Raw genomic sequence first — 13,018 nt, 5'->3', positions numbered from 1 at the left:
TTTTCTGTTGGTGACCAAGTCTCCATGCTAACAGCTGGGACAGCCAAAGAAAAAGCTCAGGAGAGAACAGACCCGGAAGGTTTTCCAGCTCCCATTTCTCCACCTGCTAGAAATGGAGGAGGCAGAGATGAACGGAAAGCAGATTTGGTAGGCGGTGGCCAGAAACAGATTTTAGGGCGGCAGGGGCGGCGTGGGGGCCGCGTCCACAAGCCAAGGGCAGCTGAGGGGCCGGGCGGGCCGAGCGCAGAGCCACCCGCGCCCGCGCCCGCGCCTCCTGTCTGTCCTCTGGCAGCTTCCTGAGCCGCCGAGGCCGGCATCCTGCCCTGGGCTGGCGCCCTTCAGGTACAGGATCCCGCAGTCCTCGGCCACCAGGACTCCAGGCTGCCGACGACGGAACTGCGCGGGGCAGCGGGTCGGGGTCAGGGCGGCCGCGCCCGGCCCGGCCCGGGCCTCCCCCGCGGGCCTCGGGGATCCGGGGGTCCCCGCTCGGGCGAGGCGCGGGGCTCGGAGGAGGGGCCGCGGGCGCTGGGGAGGGGGCCGCGGGCACTGGGGAGGGGCGGGGGCGCTGGGGAGGGGGCGTGGGGTCTCTGAGGAGGGGCGGGGGGCTCTGGGGAGGGGCGGGGGCGCTGGGGAGGGGGCCGCGGGCGCTGGGGAGGGGCGGGGGACTCCGAGGAGGGGGCCGCGTGCCCTGGGGAGGGGCGGGGGACTCCGAGGAGGGGGCCGCGGGCTGTGGGGAGGGGCCGGGGCTGTGGGGAGGGGGCCGCGGGCGCTGGGGAGGGGCGGGGGCCGTGTTGCAGCCCCTCGGGCCCCCGCAGGACCGGTCTGGCGATGGCTATGGTGACGGTGATGGTGTTCACGGTATTGGTGGTGATGATGATGATGGTGTTGATGGTGTTGGTGATGGACGTGTGTGGTGTGGCGGCTGCGGAGCCCCGGCGCCCAGGGAAGGCCCAGAGTGGGCCAGCAGGGGGAGCCTGGGCGAGCGACGGTCCCCACCCACCCCTCCCGCCCGGTCCCCACCCACCCCTCCCGCCCACCTACCCCGCCCTGCCCGTCCTGGCCCCTCCCGCCCGCCCCGCCTCCCGCCCACCCTGCCCACCCCGCCCGCCCCGCCCTGCCCTCCTGGCCCCTCCCCGCCCCCCCCCCCGCCCTGCCTGTCCTGGCCCCTCCCCGCCCCGCCTCCTGCCCGCCCTGCCCTCCTGGCCCCTCCCTGCCCGCTCACAGGAAGAGGTTCTCCAGGACTTAGTGGTAGTCCGGGCAGCTGCTGTCCTGGAGGAAGCTGGCGGCATAGACGATGATGGCGTTGAGGCCCTCGCTGTGGTAGCCTGTGAGGGCGGCCGTCGCTGGGCTCTGAGCCACGCAGGGGCACGGAGGGTCTTCCGGGCCCAGCAGGGGGTCTGGCGTCCCGGGTGACCACGGGTGCCCGGGGGGGGGTCTCACCTCCGTGGGTGACCACAGGTACCCGGGGGGGCGTCTGACCTCTGTGGGTGACCACATGGTAACTGGGGGGCCTCACCTCCGTGGGTGACCACAGGTACCCGGAGGGGGGACCGACCTCTGTGGGTGAGCAGTGGTACCCGGGGGGGCCTCACCCCCATGGGTGAGCATTGGTATGGGGGGATCCCCCCTCCGTGGGTGACCACGGATACTGGGGGGGGTCTGACCTCTGTGGGTAAGCACTGATATGGGGGGATCTCCCCTCTGTGGGTGACCACGTGGTAACTGGGGGGCCTCACCTCCATGGGTGACCACAGGTAACCGGGGGGGCCTCACCTCCGTGGGTGACCACGGGTACCCGGGGGGGGTGTGTCTGAGCTCTGTGGGCAACCGCGGGTACCAGGGTAGGGTCTCACCTCTGTGGGTGAGCACTGGTACGGGGGGGGGAACTCCCCTCCGTGGGTGACCACGTGGTAACGGGGTGGCCTAACCTCCATGGTTGACCACGGGTACCCGGGGGGCCTCACCTCTGTGGGTGACCACCTTCATGTGCGGCCGGATCATGTGCAGGTCGATGCTGTGCTCCTGCTCCCTGATGATGACCGTGGGCCACAGGCCCCGTTGGCCGCACCGCTGTCCTCTGCCGCGCTGTCCCCAAACAGATCTGCACTGTCCCCAGGCATGTTCTTGGCGGTGGCTACCGGGGTGTCACCTGGAAGAAGCACCCCTGGGGCTGGACGTGTCGGCCTCTCACAGCCGCCTTCATTCTCCCGACCTGGCTGCCTGTCCCCTTACAGGACCTGGCTCAAGTGCCACCTCCTCCAGAAAGCCGTCCGTGATTGCACCTCCCGTACACTTGACTCCTAACACTTCCTGGGTCTCTTCCCCTTTAACTGAAGCGAACAGCCAGAGGCCCAGGGGGTCACAGTGGGCTGCTCCATGTCCCCCACCCCCCAGCAGAGCCATATGGCTGACAGCAGTGCGGGAACTGGGGTCCACAGCTGTGCCATGGAAGACACAGTGCTGGGGGCGGAAGTCAGACCCAGCTCCCTTCTGGGTCACTCCCCAGGCCTGCAGTACTGGGGTGGGAGCGCCATCCTGGTCTCTCCGTGCTGGGCCAGAGCGCCCAAGCCACCCCTGCAGCCGGAGTCCGGAGCAGAGCTGGGGATGGAACCCAGGATCTGATGGGGGGAGCGGGCGTCCTCCCGGCCTGCCCTGGGGTCCCGCACACAGCGCTCCCCTCTCGGGCTCCCCGCTGAGCTCCGCCCTGAGCGCTGGGCGCCGCTTCCTGTGGGGACCTCGGGGCGTGTTTGGTGTGGGGATGGAGACCAGGGCATCCGGGGTCAGACTCTGTTCCGGGCCCAGCTCCCTGCGCATGCGCACCTTGGGAGCAGTGGTGAAGGTGTGGGGCCCTGCACCCGCGTGGGGGACCCGGATGGAGCTCCACTCTGCTGGCTCCAGCCTGGCCCAGCGCCGGCCTTTTGGGAAGTGACTCAGCGGATGGGTGTGCTCTCTCCCTCTCTCTAGCTCTGACTGCGTTTCAAATAAATCAGAAGAAAAGCAAAAAAAAAAAAAAAAAAAAAATACTGAACTTCTAATACACCTTAGAGGTTTACCCAAATATTTATGTTTTAATTGCTGACTTACAATATATCTGTCAAAAGTTCAGTGATTTAAAACATGAGAGAACAGAAATACCAAAAAGCATTCATGTCTCCTGCAATACTATCAAACATCTAGAAAAAATATTTACTTAAGAAACGGGAATATTCATCAAATAAAAGTTAGAACAAATTCACACCTATCAGTTTAAATTGTATAGAATAAAAATAAATTTACTGAAGAAACTATAAAAACACTTATCAATGCCCCAATGTAAAATATATGTCCTTACTGATAGAGATTTAATAGTCTAATTTTTAAATACACATTTCAACATTTAGTTATGAAAACACTGTATACTACTAAATATATGTGTTCCTCCTAACAAATGACTAAGATCAGAGCCTGCGACGGGGAGGCCGCAGGGTGTCTGTCCGCAGACTGCGGGTGCAGGAGTCTCCGTGGGCTCCCTGCCAGGTAGCGGGGCGCCAGCGAACACCCGAACCCAGGAGCGCTAAGAGTCTCGGCCGAAACATCCCGCACCAGCCGTGGCACGGGCAGCAGGGGCTGAGGTGGCCTGAGGCAGAGCCTGCGGAGACGGGGCGCTGCCGGGACCCTCAGCGGGGACTCTGCACCCCGACCAGAGACCCAGGGCTTCTCCCGCCTGCCGGACGCGGGTCTGAGAGCGCGTGACCCACCGTGCCGCCCGCACCCGCTCCCTGGGGCTGCCCGGGAGCTGAGGGCCGGGCCCCTGACCACCGGTGTCCAGGTGAGCCCGCAGAACCCTGCAGTCTTGGGGGCGGGAATCTCCACGTTTCCAGAAACGCACACGGGGACGTGGGTGCCGACGGTGATCCCGACTGGCCCGCGCCCCGTGCTGCACTGTCCCCCAAGTCCCCTCCACCCCGAGGCCTCAGCGTTTTCCAGAAGGCCACGCAGGTGGAGGCGGACACTGGAGCCACTGGGGCGCACCTGGAACAGCGGGCGCCGTGTGTGTAAGGACGGACAATTGTACGTGGCCCTCAGTGACATCTGGAATGCTCCCTGGCTTCAGGGCTTGGCGAGATCGTGAAACACCCGACAGTCAGAACCGAAATGTCATTGTAGTTGTCACTGTCGCCATGAGCTTGGTGAGGCTTTGCCCCTGTGCTTCGCCGGGTTTGCAGGGTCGAGGAGGGGAGGGGAGAATCGTCATGAATTGATGAAGACGCTGACACTGGACGAAATAGACACGGACTTGGCTTTGCCTTCCTCCTTGTCCTCACCGGCACCACACGGGAACAAGATCCTCACCACACAAGAGGTAGCTTCACTCACTGCACAGTGTCCACCTTAAAAAAGAAAAGTTTTTAAATTGCTTTAAGATTTATTTATTTACACGGGGGTGGGGTGGGGGAGAGAGAGAGAGAGAATCTTGCATCTGTCAGGTCACTCCCCAAATGCCCACAGCAGCCAGGGTTGGGCCAGATGGAGCCGAGAGCTCTACCCAGGACTTGCACATGGGAGGCACAGGTGGCTCATCACCGCCAGCTTCCTGGGTGCATTAGCAGGGAGCTGGAGTGGAAACAGAGGAACTGGGGCTTGAACCAGAACCCTGCTACAGGCCGCTGCCATCAGACACTACAGCCTAGCCTACGGGGCCAGGACACGCACCCCAGGATTTTTTCAGCTGCTGTCTTGACAACTTGTTACAGCCGCCCTTGTGAAGTAATAATTAACTGCTTGTCTCTTAAACGTTCTGAGAAAGCACCAGAAACTGGGATGGAGGCCTGCTTTAAGCACAGCTCACTGACAATGCCAAGGCCGTACCTGGGACCCTCCTAACAGTCCCCGAGGCATGAGAGCTATCGGGTGTGATGAGTGATCTGCGTGAAGGTGCCCCAGGTGTTCCTGCATTAGCTGCGGCTGCAGGGATCCCCTTCCATGGAGTTCTCACGTGTTTATAAGGACAGGAGGCTGAGAGAGAGGTTTTCCCTCCGCTGGGTCATTCCCCAGAGGGCTGCAATGGCAGTGCCAATCTGAAGCCAGCAGCCAGGAGCTTCCTCCAGGTCTCCCATGCGGGTGCAGGGGCCCAGGGACTTGGGCCACCTTCTGCTGCTTTCCCAGGCCACAGCGGAGAGCTGGATCAGAAGTGGAGCAGCCGGGACATGAACTGGCACCCATGTGGGATGCCAGCACTGCAGGCGGCGGCTTTACCCGCTGTGCCACAGCCCCAGCCCCTGATGTTTTTCTATAGAAATATTTTGTTCAGAAGTCTGAATGATAGCGGGGGTGGGTGCAGTCTTAAATGTGCAGTTACACTTGCCCAATGGGATGCTGATTTTGCAAGAGGGAAGCAGCCCAAGGCATGCCATCTGAGCAGGCAGAGGCCCTCCTTATTTTTCAGAATCTTTCCTGCAAGCTTTTCCCTTTTCTTGGGGGGAATCTCCCTGTGCTCTTTCCAAACTGCTATGAATGATTTAAGTGCTGAGCCTTAAGCCTACTGCCAAGCCTAGAGTACATCGGATCCAGATGCTGAGATAGGCCAGAATGGTCCAGCCTCTGTACCTCCCACACAGAACCACTAGAGGGCTATACTTGGGATGAGAAGGTGATGAAGGAACCATGGGGAACCAAGCACCTCAGGTGATGCCTCTGAAAGCAAATATTAAGCTATTTGCACTGGGTTGCAAACTCCAGGGCAGGAGGCCCCAGGGCAGGAAGCCATACTGGGAGTCCATAGCCCGCACTGCCTAATGTCCTGCGTGGGGTGCATTGATCACTGATTGTTGTAAATCCAGGGCTCCCAGCAGTCCCCTGTGGGTGCTCTGGGATTGTAGTTGTGCGGTGGGTGCAGCCTGTGTGTGCTGGGTGAGGCGTTCAGCTCAGCTTCAAGCTCCTGGCCACAGTGGTGCTACACCAGGCATAACTCAGGCCAGGTAAGAAGGGCTGATACCAGGGGCCAGCACTGTGGCATAGCAGGTAAGGCCACCACCTGCCATATGGGATACAGGTTTGAGGCCTGGTTACTCCACTTCTGATCCAGCTCCCTCTATGGCCTGGGCCCCTACACCCCCATGGGAGACCTGGAAGAAGCTCCCGGCTCCTGGCTTCAGCTTGGTTCAGCCCCAGCTGTTGTGGCCATCTGGGGAGTAACCCAGCAGATGCGAGATTTCTCTCTCTCTCTGTAACTCTGCCTTTCAAATAAATCTGTTTTTAAAATCATAGGAAATAAAACCACTTTCATGGCAAAGAGAAAAAAAAATAAACATCAGAATCTGGTTTTAGACTGCAAATTCCTACAATATAACTTCCAAATATCAGGATACATTCATTCTTGTAATATTTAAAGCTTAATAATTTAATGATTTATCCAATTTTATCTTATGATTTTAATCCACTCTGAACAACTCAGCGTGCCACTGGAGATTCCCACAGTGGTCCTGGTGAAGTCAAATAGTAATTACAGAGCTTTCAGTGTAAAGATGAGATTATTTTTAATTATTGAGTAGAGTACTTACATCTCCATACTTATATAGTTATGCTACTCATTAAATGGTTACTGAAAGCTGAAGTGTAATTTTAGTGATAGCTACCTATTTTTCTGTACACATTTTACAGTTGACAGATTAGTCAAGAACGTTTGTTCTCTTCAAGATCTTTACAGCTGTGCCAAAGTACTCAGGAGGATGGAAAATGGACTGTGTCCACTTAATAAACCTTTAACTCATTTTGCAAGGTACACTTTCAGGTTTTCTTTCTTCTTCCTCTTTTGTTTTCTCCTCCAAAAAAAGGGTCAAAAAGATTCCTAGGATGGATTACAGCATGAGTAAATGGTGACTAAAAAGCTAAATATTTATGATTTAATCCAGCTGTGTATTTGTTGTTGATTTCTTGAAAACTTAGGCAAGGTACACTTCACTTTATTTTTTTAAAATTAGCAGTATTATAATAAACCCGAAAGAACTAAAGTTTGCCTTTGTCTCTCTAAACGGAAATTTCCAACAACATATTCACACACTGCAGCCATTTCCTGTGAAATATTCCATAACCAGCACAGAATAAGCACTATGGTATATATTTTAAATATGAGCCTTCTCTATCCTTAAAATTAAGGATTATGATTATTTACATCTCACCATTTCTTCTTAAAGCTTCTGTTTATCAAATCAAATATAAAATGCTTCAAATAATTGAAACGATCTTTAAAAGAAGAATTTTTATCTTGCTAAGAAATTACAAAATTACAAAGGTCTTTTCTGGTTTATAACTGCTACAAAATGAAAATATCAGATTAAATTTAACTTTCAAGGTACACGAGATGGCAATAAGGAAAAAAAAGCAGTTTTTTTTTCAAAAACATACTAAATAATGAGTATAATTTCACTAACCATATTTAAAAAGATTTCAGAGTCTGCTATATGGGAAAAAGGCAATAAAGTTTTGGAGTAGGAAAAACTGCTTTGTTTCCTCAATTCTCTGGTTGAAATTAATTATAGCAAATGTTTATGAAAACATCCGTTCCTCCCAATTATAAATTCTTAATTTTAGTATGGATGATTCCAGACTTTTATTTTGGAAAGAAACTGTTGGAGTATTGAAAGGTTTACAAAAGAACAGACAGAACTTGTAATTCTGGAAAATTGTACATACAATGGGCTAAATCCTGTAGAGTTTTCATTTGTGTGAAACATTTGGAGGGGATTAATAATGGTAACCAGGAGAAGTCAAAAACAGACAGAAAGCTCCATATTTCATCTAAGCTGTTACATGATAAAAACATATGTCAGAGAGAGCAGGACAAATGCCATGTTGAATACTTATGACCAAGAAGTGACCTATCCCCACCCATACAGTTAAGAAAAAAATTCTATGTTGCATGTACCCTGTGAAATGTCCTATTGCCTAACCACATCCTAGCTGAAAGACAGCCAGTTCCTCTGTAAGTTCCAAGAAATGTCATTAGCTCATGCAAACATAGTTGAAAACCCCTACTTATTACACCAGAAAATTGTAACCGAACCCTGCCACCTACATTGTGATTTTGCCCCATATAAGTCTTGCTAGACAGGGAACCAGCAACACAATGTGGCTCCCAAGTCTGTACTGTGTCCCTGGCTGGTCAGTCTGCAACTCATCAATAAAGTTCTACCCAAATTCAGTCTCTGAGTGGTACTCTCCCCATTCCCCATAACACATTTGGTGACACAAGAGAATACCAACTAATAATTACAAACAAAGGTTGCTTTACCTCTGAATCTAATTTCTAGGTAAGCAAAATAAAATAAGTAATGATTTTATCAAGGATTTAAATAAACGTAATGATAATACATTCACCAGAACATATGTGTAGTGTTGCCCAAAAATAACAATAAAGGGTGCGAGGGAGTTTACTATGATGCTTTTCATTGCTATTCTGATTTTGAACTAAGTTGCCAGGCAGCCATAACTGTAACAAGAATGCTCAGGATGTTTTCCAATCATACTTTACCTAAGGAGCTTTAAATGATCAAACAGTACCAATATCTAAAAATGTTTTAAGCTAACACATTTCATTTGTTTGAGTAATAATTTAACTGACAGTAAGTTTCTAGGATACAACTGTAATTTTAGAGGTATATCAATAAGTAATGTAAACTAGCCACTAAAATAATCTGGATATGGTTCTTTATGCATTTTAAATACATGCATAAATAATATATACTATACGTATTAGATGTCACCATATATGTAAAAACACAATACATTTTCTATCTAAAGAAACAGTTCACCAATTACTTAGGGCAAGAAAAGTTTGAAATTTACATAATGTTAACTGTTAAACAACATTACAAAGTGAATTTATAACATTCATAATTGAAGTGTATTAGCTAATTTGAAAAATACATGTTAGTAAATTGCCTTGGCTTAAATAAGAATAGAAAACACAATATTTTACAAGTCATTTCTAACATGCTTTTAACAGAGTGAATGGCATTCAGACTCCTCTTCTGAAGTTTAGCTCAGGGCATCTACAGGTTTTATCAGTGCAGTTTGAAATCATGGTAAAGAAAGGTATACAATAGGTTTCTGCAGTCTGTTTTATGCACAAACATCTGTCTGCTTCTAGGTTAAGCTAAAAACAGCCAGAACAACACTATACAATAAGAGCACCTACTCAAACGTGCCTTCAGTTTACATCTGAAAACACTGGGTGTTACACATCACTTCACACTAGCTATGAATTCTGAAATCTAATAGAAAAATAAGACATAGTCTCTGAACTGTTAGAGGACCATCACCAATTATGTATGATAAGTAACAATTCGAAGAGAAAAATGACTTGGTTCAAACGAAGAGGAAAACAGTCACAGGTGGGTGGTGTAAAGATCCTAAAGGATTTCCGTCCTTTAATTAAATTAACTACAGTGTTTTAGTTAAAACCGTCCCAGCACCATCCCCGCAGCCAATGCCGCCTTGGCCTGGGCACTACCCTCCCACCCGCCCGCCCGCACCTGGACCTGGGCCGGGCGGGCGCCTGCGAGGCTGCAGCGCGGCTCTTTGTGCGCCGAACGAGGAGGGCGGTACGCTGGCCAGGCCGCCTCCCGCTCATCACCCTTGAACTCCGAGTCCGAGGCAGAAGAGGGCTGCCGGCGGGGCACGGTCGGGGTCTCTCTCGGTGGCGCCCTGGGCCGGCTCCATTCTGTGCGGGGAGCAGGCCGGCTAGCGGGGGAGGCGGCCCGGGTCCCCGCCGCCGCCCCGACCCTGCCCCCTCGGCTTCTGCAGCCGCGCGGGCCCCGCGGAGCACCCCCCGCCCGCCGGCTCCTGGGTCCGCGGGGTCCTGGCCGAGTCCGGCCTCCTTGTCCGCCTGCGCACTCTGGCGCCGCGCGGCGGGCGGGAGACGGGCGTTGGGTGCCAGGTCCGGGCTGGCTGGGCCATCGGGTGTCTGCGCAGCACGAACGGGGCTGACAGGTCGGCGGGCTCGGCCGAGGGGCCTCGGGCAACCCGCGCACCTGCGTGGGGAGGCGGCGAGGTCCCCGGGAGGCAGGAATGGCGTTGGTGTCCTGCAGTCTGGTTTGCACGTAAAGAATGCAGTCATCTGGTGGCTTGTGGTCCCTGGACTTGCCCCGAAGGTGGGAAGGAAGCCGTTCGGATTGCACTAAGGTTTTGATCATCGCTGGTGGGAGGCAGGAGGATAGGCAGGGGCTTACGGAGCAGTAGTCTGGGAGAACAAAGAATTACAGAGCACTCGAAAATCGTTATCTCGCCCGAAGTACTAGAACAAGATGCTTTAAACATGGGTTGGAATTGAGCAAAGATTAGACACCTTTTTAAAAAGGTGCTCTGAGCACCACTGACACCACGGTTCTGACAGTATTTCATGGCAATGGACGGTGACAGTTCTACCACAGATGCTTCTCAAGAAGAAATATATCTTCCAATTGCAAATGTGGCTAGGATAATGAAGAATGCCACACCTCAAACAGGAAAGATTGCAACGGATGCCAAAGAATGTGTTCAAGAATGTGTAAGTGAGTTCTTAGCTTTACAGCATCTGAAGCAAGTGAAAGAGAAACAGAAGACAATCAATGGAGAAGACATTCTCTTTGCCATGTCCACCTTGGGCTTTGCCAGTTATGTGGAACCTCTGAAATTGTACCTTCAGAAATTGAGAGAGAAAGGATTTGGTGGAGCAGTCACAGCTACAGAAGGACTAAGAGAAGAGCTTACTTACAGAGGAGGCATTCACTAACCAGTTACCAGCTGGCTTAATAGCTGCGGATGGTCAGCAACACAATGTTATGGTTTATACAACATCATATCAACAGCTTGCTGGTGTTCAACAAATTCAGTTTTCATGATCTGCAGAAATGATGGATGGAAGTGTAGAGAAGCAAGAGTCTGTGATTCTGGAACGGACATCAGAAGAAAATGACGTGAAAAAATGTCTCTTTGCACATTAAATAGGTGTAATGTAGTTTCCTGATGCTTGACTAATTGAGGTGTTAATTCTGACTTTTTCATGAATGATTTTAAAGAAAAATTTGGAATTTAAAGGTATTAAAATATTTTTGTTTTGTATGAGAAAAAATGATAAAATCCCTAATTAAGTGAATGACTTTAAGAAATCTATGAGAAAAGTATATTCTTATGCTGACTTAAACACATCACTAGTGAAAAGAGGGACATCACCTCATTTTAGGAATCAGAGTAACCGTAAACCTTCATAGGCTAACTATTTATGCTAAAATTTCAGCAGTACCCATTAGATTTTAAGAGAGTGCTAAGGTCAAGATGTGAAATTTGTGAATTTTGTAATTTCCCATTGAGTGTATTAGTTTATCTGCATTCTTATGTTTTAGTGTTCATAATTAGTTGTCTAACATTTTAAATTTTTCTCTTTTAGATGAAGAAAGGTCAGATATAGAACAGAAATCTAGTGAAATATTTTAAATAAAAAACGCTTTTGGGTAGGTAGGCCATTTTAATTTTAGAAAGCATCGTGTAATTCCTTTTAAATAATAAACAGAATTAGTTTTTTAAAAAAGACAGCAGGCTGACATCAGCAAAAAGTTTCAGAGTATGAAACTCCAAGTACTTGTCCTCCCATAGAAACACTGAAAGACAAGCAATTAATCAAGCAAACTGTGTCAAAACTCTGAGAAACAGTCAAAGATTTAAAAAAGTCTAATGAATATAGAATCAAGAAAAAGAGAACTTGGAAATTCTGTGGCATTTTTTACTTGCCCTTAGCTCACTCAGTCCCTTGGCTGTAGCAGTCTTCAAGAGGGAAGCTCACACACCCAGCTTGGGAGTCTGGTACCTGGTTCCGGACAGAGCACAGCAGATCATTTTGTAAGTTGTTGTGCACATCTGCTTGAACCTGGTCAGGGGCAACCTGAAGGAGTAACCAAAAAGGCATTTCTCTTTGTTTAGGCAACTTAGAAGAAAGCATCAGGCATTACTGGAACATACTGCAAGGCAAACTAAGAGCCCAAGGATGCCTGGGGCAAAAGATTGCAAGTGAAACACAAAATAGACCAACCCAATGCCTGGGAGCAAAAGCTAGCGAGAGTTTCTCTGGGAAATTAGGACATTCAAAAGGACTCATATACATGGGAGAATGCAGAAGGCCATGTGCCTTTCAGAGGAATATGCATGATCAGAAAGAAACAGAGAAGACAGCTTCCCCAGCAGGAAGGAGTGCAAGCCTGAGCAAATGTTTAAGGACTCTGGCAGCACAGCCTACAAAGACATGGTGCCACTTGGTTTTCCAGTACTAGGGTTTTGTTGTTGTTGTGATTGCTGTTGCTCTTAATAGCTCCTGACATTCAAGAATATCTCTGTTAAACACAAGAAACAATGACCTCAGTCACTACATATCACAATGAGTAAGTATTTTCAAAAATAGTTTGGGAAGTCACTAACAAATGGACTACTATACTCTTCAACAACTCTGCCCAACACTATAAATGATCAGATCTGTGTGAATACAGGGTCTTCAAGAACTTCATATTATGTGAAGAACTATGGATGGATTTAAACGTTTTTGCACTACAATGGAATTACCTTTTAATTCACTTTTTCCAGAAACTTTTCAAGTCCCCCTGTATATAGAAAACACCAGCAATGGGCCCTGCACCTGCATGGGAAACCAGGAGGAAGCACCTGCCTCCTGGCTTCAGATCCGTGTGGCGCACCAGCCACAGAGTGCTGGCCATGGTGGCCATTTGGGAGGTGAACCAACAGAAGGAAGAACTTTCTCTCTGTCTCTCTCTCTCTCTCTCTCACTGTCTAACTCTGCCTGTCAAAAAAAAAAAAAAAAAAAAAAAAAAAGGGCCGGCACCGCGGCTCACTAGGCTAATCCTCCGCCTAGCGGCGCCGGCACACCGGGTTCTAGTCCCGGTCGGGGCACCGGATTCTGTCCCGGTTTCCCCTCTTCCAGGCCAGCCCTCTGCTGTGGCCAGGGAGTGCAGTGGAGGATGGCCCAGGTGCTTGGGCCCTGCACCCCATGGGAGAC

The 13,018-nt window shown here is 50.6% G+C and overlaps 2 pseudogenes; one reads left to right on the top strand and one right to left on the bottom strand.

Annotated features, from left to right (window-relative positions):
• Window positions 1-13,018, bottom strand: part of LOC138843110 (nucleus accumbens-associated protein 1 pseudogene) — a 92,223-nt pseudogene that overhangs the window by 24,045 nt on the left and 55,160 nt on the right.
• On the top strand, window positions 9,919-11,201 carry LOC138847826 (nuclear transcription factor Y subunit beta-like; annotated as a pseudogene).

This window comes from Oryctolagus cuniculus (genome assembly GCF_964237555.1).
Source record: "Oryctolagus cuniculus chromosome 17 unlocalized genomic scaffold, mOryCun1.1 SUPER_17_unloc_1, whole genome shotgun sequence".
Lineage (NCBI taxonomy): Eukaryota > Metazoa > Chordata > Mammalia > Lagomorpha > Leporidae > Oryctolagus > Oryctolagus cuniculus.
The sequence above is the reverse complement of the archived record's forward strand: the minus strand, read 5'-3'. Positions and strand labels throughout refer to the sequence as shown.